This window comes from Tupaia chinensis, unplaced genomic scaffold (genome assembly GCF_000334495.1).
Source record: "Tupaia chinensis unplaced genomic scaffold, TupChi_1.0 Scaffold143595_1, whole genome shotgun sequence".
Classification (NCBI taxonomy): Eukaryota; Metazoa; Chordata; class Mammalia; order Scandentia; family Tupaiidae; genus Tupaia; species Tupaia belangeri.
Genome location: NW_006203441.1, coordinates 87,251 through 97,127, shown reverse-complemented (window position 1 = coordinate 97,127; position 9,877 = coordinate 87,251). Strand labels below are relative to the sequence as shown.

The window sequence follows — 9,877 nt, the reverse complement described above, 5'->3', positions numbered from 1 at the left end:
TTGCTATAGGACACATGTGCTTGCCAGAGAGAGAGGCTGGAAATCACCCCCCTCCCAGAAGTAATGGCCATGCTACAATCCCTTCTCCTTCATTCTCCTCTTGAGATCTTGGGTACACATACACGTGTGAGTTGAGATTACAGGATCCACCATTATGCTAGGCATTTTATGGTGTGTGGGGGGAAAAAACCCGAGCTTCTCAAGTGCCCTCAGCCTGCCAAGCAACACTGTACGGAGCACACCATTACAAGAAGTCCTGATAACATCTTTTGTAAATGACTGTTGTTATTGCCTCTTTCCTGACAGCCACCCCAGCTCCATGGAACCAGAAAATCACATGTATTTTCCAGAATTTATTCTCCTCGGACTCTCACAAGAGGCAGAACTTCAGCCCATCCTCTTCAGGCTGTTCTGGTCCATGTACCTGATTACCCTGACTGACAACCTATTCATCAACCTGGCCACCATCACCGACTCCCACCTGCACATGCCCATGTACTTCTTCCTCTCCAACCTGTCTGTCTGTGACATCTGTTTCACCTCTACCACTGTCCCAAAGATGATGGTGAACATCTGCATCCAGAACAAGACCATCACTTATGATGGCTGCCTTGCCCAAATGTATTTTTTCATCCTTTTTGGAGAGTTGGACATCTTCCTCCTGTCTATGATGGTGCATGACCGGTTTGTGGCCATCTGTCACCCTCTACACTACATGGTCATCATGAGCCCCCGGCTCTGTGTCTTGGGGCTGCTGACATTCTGGATTTTGAGTGTTCTGGACTCCCTACTCTGGGCTTTGCTGGTGTTACGGTTGTCCTTCTGTGCCAACGTGGAGATCCACCACTTCTTCTGTGAAATAAAGCAGGTCGTAAAGCTGGCCTGTTCAGACACCCTCCTCAATGTCATAGAAACATATCTCTCCTCTAGAATTTTTGTAATTATTCCCTTTTCTGGAATCCTTTACTCTTACTCCCGGATCATCTCTTCCATACTGAGGATTGCGTCCACCAGATAGAAGTATAAGGTGTTTTCCACCTGTGGGTCTCACCTCTTCATTGTGCTCTTGTTATAAGGCACAGGTCTTGGGGTGTACCTCAGTTCAGCCACTACCCACAATTCCCAAGGCAGTGCAGTTGCTTCAGTGATGTACACTGTGGTCACCACAATGCTGAACCCATTTATCTACAGCCTGAGGAACAAGGACATCAAGAGGGCCCTGAGATGTTTTTTCAGCACTGACCCTTCCAGCAAGTGACAGGAAGATTTGCCTTGGAGTTTAACAAGTGCCTAAGAGCTAGAAACAAGAGTGTCATCCAGGCAGATGGTGGTTCGGGGGCACCCATGAGGAAAGTCCCTGGTTCAGTCCTGGGCTTGTTTGTACACACTCAATGTGCATGTGCCATGATCCAGGCTGGCTGAGGTGGTGGATAGACTCTGGGGTGAAGACCCTTTTGGGGGTGCCTCTCTACATTCTTTCCTCACACTCATTGATGAAACAAATACATAAAATTCTGAAAAGAAAGAGTGGCATCCAGAGTCATAACCATTTAATATCTTCAAATATTTTATTCTTGGGGCCAACAGGTGAAGTAGTATTTAAGGTAATATATTCCCACATGGGCAATTGCAGTTTGAGTCCTGGATCTGGTGGCTTGAAAATTATGCCAGGCACATGTATGCGCATGACTAAAATCCTGAGAGGAGAATAAAGGAGGAGGGATTGCAGTGTGGTCATCCCTGTTGAGGGGTGATTTCTCACTTTTCATCTCACTGCCTCTGGTGAGTGTATGTGCTCTATGGCAAACACTTAAATAAATAAATAAATAAATAAATAAATTTTCTCTTCCTTTTTACCTGTGGCCCTTAATCAATTATCTCACTTGTTTTGTTTTCCCTTTTTCATTATCATCATTATATAAAATTGACAAGTAATTTTTGCACATATTAGTAACTATATAGTGTTATGTGTGCTTTCTAACATTCTTTTATTTTGATTATATTGAATATTTTCCTTTCTTCACTGTTTCTGAACTTTTTCTGACATTTCTGATTTGGGCCAGCCAATTGAATGGTGGTTAAGGCAACTGGGTCCCATAGGGCTAGCCACATGGTTTGAGTTCCAGATCCAGTGGTTTGAAAAACACTTTGGGTGTATGCACAAGCGTGCCCAAATCCAGAGGATTTGGAGAAGGAGGAATTGCAGTGTGGTCATCACTCCTGGGGGATGACTTCTCACCGTCTTTCTCTCTTTATTTCCCTTTCTCTGTCTTTGTCTCTCTCTGGTCAGTGTACAAATCCTATCACAGAACAAAAAAGAAGGAAAGAACACATTTCTGTCATTTACAATAGCGTAGATGAACCTGAAGAGACATTATATTAAGTGAAATAGGTCGGGCAGAGAAAGAGTAATATCACATGCTCTCTGTCATATATGGAATCCCAAAATACTGATCTCATAAAAGTACAGAGTACAATGGTGGTTACCAGGACCTTGGAGGGGATAGTGGATATTGGTGTGATGTTGGTCAGTGGGTAGAAAGTTTCAATTAAGTGAGAATAAGTTCAAAAGATTTATAGCACAACATACTAACTAGAGTTACTACAATGTACTATATCTAGAAATTGATAAAACAGATATTAAGTGCAAAAAAGATATAATTGTAAGAGAAATATGAAGTGTAAGAGAGATATTATGTATTCTCACCACCAAAAAGTGTGGAAGATGAAGAGTATGTCACACACACATATAAAAACAAAATGGTTCTCATAATAAAAAATATATGATTTTTATCTTCAAATCAATGCATATAAAATAAATAAATGTTAAAATATATTAAAATAAATAAATGTTAAAATGGATTAAATAAATGTTAAAATATATTAAAAAGGAATAATAAGTAAATGTTGAATATATTAAATGATAACTGTCAAAATAGATTAAAATAAATGTGAAATAAATAAATGTTAAATAAGTAAATAAATGATAAAATATGTTAAAAAGCAATAATACATGTTGAAAGAAATAACTGGTATTAGTGATAACAGCAGTGTTTCAAGAATCTAGTGTGGAAATGTCTTTCTTTACTTATGCTTTGGACTATTAAATGTTAAAGAATTAATATGAATTATTATAGACACTATGATGAAGATTTTTGTTCCATATGTATTATTTTGTATTAATATATTAACATAAAGCTCTGAACTGACACAGACTTTGGTAGGACAAATGATTCTTCCTCAAAAGCAGATTATCCTAGACAGTTACATTCCTTTTTTATTATTACTTATACATTCAATCGCTATACATCATTTAGATTGTGCCACACACCAGGCAAGTTGAGAATACTGTACATGACATCATCAACAGGCAACGAACCATATCTGTGTCCCAAAAATATCTTACTTCTCCATTTTACCACAAATTTCCCTTCCTGCCCTCTTCCCTTCTCCCACTCTCCTCCCACTTTGTCCCCAGTGTCCATAACAACTTTCAATGTTTTAATGTCCTCTAGTGTTTTAGTCTCTACCACAGAGTGTAGACAGTCAGTATATTTTAAGTGGAGGCATACAATGTCTCTGTTTCATAGCCTGACTTGCTTCACTCAGCAATAAATCTTCTGTTTGTCCACTTTCTATCAAATGTCAGGGTCTTGTTATTTTATAGCTGAGTAGTATTCCATGGAGTATATCTGCCACACTTTCTAAAAAAATTTTGTTAATTTGTTTATTTTACATACTTTCACTGAACATCATCACAGCTTACCAAATGCAATTTTCCAACCAGAATACACTGTAAAGTGGCTTAATCATACATGTTATCATCAACAAATAATTTTCCATTTCTTGTTTCTTATAAATATGTACTATATATATATATATATATTTCTTGAATATATATACTAAATATATCCTCCCACCTTGTCTCTGGTATCTGCAGTTGCTTTCCATTCTTGTATTCTTTCTCATATTGTATTGATTCACAAAATATCTTAATTACTCTAAATACTTTCAATAGTGAGTTCAGCTGATACATGCATATCTGTGAAAAAAAGTTGACTTTAGACATGAAATTCTGTGGGTAGAATGAATATACTATAAAATAGCATATAGCTGAGGTTATATAACTTTCTGTGGTTACTAAATAGGCACTTTTTAAATCCATTTTTTAATTTCAAGAAAGGTAGTTTTAGTTTTAATAAATCAAAAACAAAAAAAAATATTAAAAGAACTTTGCTTAATACTTAAATCCAGGAATCAGGTTAGGATTCTGTTTGAAGAGTAGGTAAATGGGCCTGCCCACAACTTGAGAGAAGACAAAACTCCTTAACACTGGAAAACAAAACATAGAAAGTCAGTAATGTTTTAGTCAAAAGTCATAAAAATCTATTTCACCAGTTCAAACTCATGCACTTTATCTCCTATCGTGGTCTGCTCTTTCCGTTTAAATTCTGGAAGATAACGTTCAACTCTAGATTTGTCTCTACCGTTAAACTGGCCATTTTCTTAGCTGTTTTAGAACTCTTATTTCTGTGTGTCTGACTTTAGGTTGCCTGGAATATCACCCCCTTCAGAGCTTCTTGGAGAGTTGGCCTGGTGTTGGTAACTTCTTTCAAGTTTTGTTTATCTGAGAATGTTCTACTCTTGAGAACTGTCTTCTCTTCCCATATAAAGGATAATCTTGCTGGATATAGTATTCTTGGTTGAAATTGATTTTTCACTCAACATTTTTTTTTTTTGCTTCACTCAACATTTTGAATATGTTTTCCCATTCTTTCGTTGCTTACATTGTATCTGGTGAGAGGTCTGCTGTTAGCCTGATGGGATAGTCTTTGTAGGTAACTTGACATTTTTCTCTTGTCAGTCTGAGTATCTTTTCTTTGTGGTTTTGGTCATTCTGGCTATAAGTGTCTTGGAGAAAATCTTGGATTGAGCCTGTTCCACACTTTTTCAATCCATCATCTGTGGACATTTGGGTTGGTTCATGTCTTAGCAATCTGCAAATAAAAGCCACAATAAATATAGTTATGCAAGTTCTTTTCCGATTGAGCATTCTCCTGTCCTTTGGATAGATATCCAGGTGTGGAATTACTGGATCATATGGTAGTTCTATTTGAAGGTTTTTGAGGAACCTCCATATTGTTCTTCACAGTGGCTGGACCAATTTATATTCTCACCAACAGTGTAGGAGAGTTCACCTTTCACATCACTGCCAGCACTTATCTTTTTTTTTCAATCTTCACCATTCAGACTGGGGTTCGGTGGTCTCATACTTTTGATATGCATCTCCTTTATGAGGAGGGATGTTGAGCATTTTTCTATATGTTTTTTGGCTGTTCATATGTCTACCTTGGAGAGTTGTTTATTCATCTCATTTTCCTATCTTTCAATTGGGTTAATCATTTTCTTCCAGGTGAGCTGCATGAGTTTCCTGTGAATTCTGGTTATGAGTTCCCTGTGTATTCTGGTTATCAGTCTCTTATCTGAGGCACAGTTAATAAAAAAATGCTCCCATTCTGAGGGCTGTTGATTCACATTAATTACTGTGTCTTTTGCTGTGCAGAAACTTTTTATTTTTTATTTTTTGGAGAAGTTTTCACTATAGGGTGCATGTGCTCGCCAGCCAGACAGAGAGAGACATAGAGACAGAAAGTGAGAAATCACCCCCCAGGGGGGATGGTCACGCCACAATCCCTTCCCCTCCATTCTCCTCTTGGGATCTTGGGCACGCACACACACGCGCCCGGTGTGAGTTTTAAGCCATCGGGTCCGGGACACGAACCACGGTCGACTACGTGGGAGTCCAGTGACATAGCCATTATGCTAACTGGTGGTCCCAGAAACTTCTTATTATGATGTAAGCCCAACTGTCCATTTTGGGGATTATTGCCTGTGCTTTGGGGGTTTTGCTTAAGAAGTCTTTGCCTGCCACTTTGTTTCCTAAAGATTCTCCAGTGTTTTCCACCAATAGTTTTCTCATTTGTGGTAGTAGAATTAGATCTTTGACCCACTTTGAATTGATTGTTAATGGTGACAGATAAGGGTTCAGATTCATCCTTCTGCAGTTGAATACCCAGTTTTTCCAGCACCATTCACTAAAGAGGTTTTCCTTTTCCCATTGGATTGACTGGAACCCTTTGTTAAAGATCAGTTGGCTGTATGTTTTGGAGTTTATTTCTGGGGTCTCTACTCTGTTTCATTGGTCCTCATGTCTGTTTTTGTGCCAATACCATGCTGTTTTGATTATCACAGCTTTGTAATATATTTTTGGGGCCAGGGAGTGAGATGCCAACCACTATAATCTTTTTGGTAGGATTGCTTTGGCAATATGAGGTCTTTTATGGTTCCAGAAAAATTCTATGATTGCTTTTTCTAGATCTGTGAAGTATATCTTATGTAATTTTATAGGGATTGAATCAAATATGTAGATTAATTTAGGTAGGATGGCATTTTGATTATATTAATTCTGCCAGTCCAGGAACATGGGATGTCAGTCCACTTTTTATGAAATTTTCTATTTCTTTTTTAAGATTTTCATAGTTTTCCTTATAGAAGTCTTTGACTTCTTTGTTTATTTTTATTCCTAGCCATATTACACTTTTTGTGGCTATGGTAGATTGGATTACTTTCTTGAATTCTGTCTCTGTCTGCTTGCTGTATGTATATAGAAATGCTATAGATTTTTGTAAGTTAATTTTGTATCTTGCCACTTTACTGTATGCATTTATTATTTTGAGAAGTTTTTTCATGGATATCATTGGGTCTTCTATCCATACAATCATGTCATCTGCAGAGATGATTTCATGGTATCTAGCATTTCTCATATATTATCCTCATTTTTCTTGGTCATTTTATTAGTATTTTTGATATTTTTTTTCTAAGTCATTGGTTTTGTCTTCTACATACAAGATTCAATCTTCTGCATGGTCTAACCTGCTTTTAATTCTGTCAAGGGAGGTTTTGAATTTCCTGTAATACAATCGTCATATATAACAGTACTGTTTGATTCTTTTTTATGGTGTCCAATTCTTCTTTCATGTCATGGAAGGAATTCCTCATCTCTTTGAGCCCAATGTCTCTTTTCTCTTGCATCTCATAGAGTTTTTTTTTTTTTAACTATAACTATTCTAAATTCTTTTTATGACATTTTTGTAATATCCTCTAATGTTTTCCTATTTGGAGATAAGTTAGAGTGTTCCCTTGCTGGAGATGTATTACTTGATTCTCTCATCCTTGAGTCTCTTCTCTGATTTTTCATCATTTGGCAATGTATTCAGTTTTGGATAATTTGTTGGAGAAGACTTCTGTGACTGTGAGCTCATGTGTTTCTCTTTGCTGGGAAATAATTTGGTGCTATTTTCTCCCTTCTACTGTGTCCTCCAGTGTGGTGATCACAGGAGGAGTTTTAAAATCAGATTTATAAAGGGATTTTCACTCTTTTTACAACCAGTACAGTGAGGAGTAAAGAATTCGCTACAACTCACAATATTCAGAGGTTTAGCTAATATGCACCTAGTCTTCTCTAGGCAGTGGGTAAGGGCTGAGTAGTAAAATGAGAAAGGTAAAAGAAAGAAAGTAGGAAACAGAAAAGGACAGCAGAGGCAGAGATGGAGATGCCTGCAAGAATTCTGTCCTAACTGAGGGAGGAAGAGACAAATTAACAAGAGAAAGGCATAAAGGGGCAGAAAACTTTTTCTTTTTAAATTTTTTTTAAAGAGAAATAATTATAAGGGACAGAAAAGAACAAGAGGGAGAGAAAGACTTTGCTTGCCTGACTAGCACTGGGGTCTGGAAAGAGGTGCAGGGCTTGGCTGGGGGCACTTCATGCTGTGAACTTGAACTAAAAAAGGGCAGCAGAGGCAGAGATGGAGATGCCTGCAAGGATTGTGATGAGCACTGGCGTCTGGAAGGGGGTGACCCTGGCTGGCGGGGCTTTACAGTTGTGATACTGAACCCAAAAAGGGAATAACAGGCAGAGTTGGAAATGCCTGCAAGGATTCTTGACAGCTACTATCATCCTGAAGGGACAGAACACTCTATATATTTTATTTGTTTTTTAAAGTTGTTTTTGTTTTGTTTTGTTTTTGCCATAGTGTTTATGTGTTCACCATAGAGAGACAGAGAGGAAAAGAGATATCACCTCCCAAGGGGATGACCATGTTGCAATCCTTTCTCCTCTCAGAATTTTAGCCATGTACACTCACACACTCAGCTTGATTTTCAAGCCACCAGGTCCAGAACATGAACAATGGTCAACCACATGGGAGTCCAGCATCTTAACCACCATGCCACCTGCTGACCTCCAGAACATTCTCTATTCTGATATCTTTTCCTGTTATTTTATAAGTGCCCAGTTTCACATGTTCAAAGTGAAACTGAGTAAAATGTATGCAATGTATTCTATTTACTACCCTAAATCAGAGAAAAAAGATTTTTTTACAAGAGATACCAAAGAACAGATGTTAGCCACATGTGAAAAATAAAAAGAGCAAACTTTTTATAGAAGGTACATTGCAATTTAACTATCTATTAACTGATGGAATTATCTTGGTTTGGAGGCTTGAAACCCTGGGACTCATGAGCAAGTTTCCAATCCCGAGAAAAAGAACTTGATCACATAAAGAGTTCTTTTTGGCCAAAGAGTTTTCTTAGAGCCTGCTTCATGTCCGTGTTCCTCAGAGTGTAGATGAAGGGATTCAGCATGGGAGTGAGCACAGTGTACATCACTGAGGCTGTCGTGCTTGCCCTGGAGTTTTGAGTAATAGCCAAACAAAGATAAACTCCAAGGCTTGAGCTGTAGAACAAGGAGACAACTGAGAGGTGAGACCCACACGTAGAAAATGCTTTAGACCTGCCCCCAGCTGATGAAATTCTACAAATAGAGGATACTGTCTTAGAGTAAGAGAAAAGGACACCAGCGAGTGGAATAATACCTAGAAGTCCCATTGTCGAGTATATTGCTAGGTCATTCAGGAAAGTGTCCGAACAAGCCAGTTGGATCACCTGATTAAGTTCACAGAAAAAGTGAGGGATTTCCAACCTTGCACAAAAGGAGAGTCACAAAATCAGTAACCCATGTAACAGAGAATTCAGAGCACCCAATACCCAGGATCCCTGGAGCAGGATGCCACAGAACTTGGGGTTCATGATGACTGTGTAGTGCAGGGGGTGACAGATGGCCACAAACCGGTCATAGGCCATCACTGTCAAGAGGAAGTTGTCTAATTGTCCAAAAAGCATAAAAAATACATCTGGGTGATGCAGCCTGCATAGGTGATGACCTTGCTCTGTGTCTGGATATTCACCAGCATCTTTGGTATGGTGGTGGAGGTGAAACAGTTGTTAGCAAGGGACAGGTTGGAGAGGAAGAAGTACATGGATGTGTGCAGGGGAGACTCTTTGATAATGGCCAGGATGATGAGCAGATTCCCAGTGAAGGTGACCAGGTATGTGGACAGGAACAGCCAATAGAGGACAGGCTGTAGTACTGCCTTTTCTGAGAGTCCCAGAAGGATAAATTCTGAAATAGTGCTTTGGTTTCCTGGATGCATGTAGGTCATGAAACTGCTGGGATGGAGACAAGAACATTTCAATTTTAGGCACTAAGAGCAATAAAAAAATGAGCAGCTGAGTAGTGCAGCAGTAACCATGCTGGTCAAGTAATGGCAGACCAATATATGCAAAATAAGGGCCAGCAGGTGGTGCAATGGTTAAAGCACTGAACTCCCTTGAGGCTAGGTGCAGTTCAAGTCCTGGACCTGCTAGCTTTTTTTCTCACTTTCCCTCTCTCTCTCCGTCTGTCTCTAGTGGGTGCACTTGCCTTATAGAAAATCAAATTAATAATAAAATTAAGTAAAGAATTCATTCAAATACATAT

At 38.6% G+C, this 9,877-nt stretch overlaps 2 pseudogenes; one reads left to right on the top strand and one right to left on the bottom strand.

The window, feature by feature from the left end:
* The first annotated feature begins 154 nt into the window (after nucleotides 1-154).
* Nucleotides 155-1,258, top strand: LOC102475483 (olfactory receptor 7A17-like; annotated as a pseudogene).
* Nucleotides 1,259-8,613: 7,355 nt separating this feature from the next.
* On the bottom strand, nucleotides 8,614-9,551 carry LOC102475057 (olfactory receptor 7A17-like; annotated as a pseudogene).
* Between the last annotated feature and the right edge of the window lie 326 nt (nucleotides 9,552-9,877).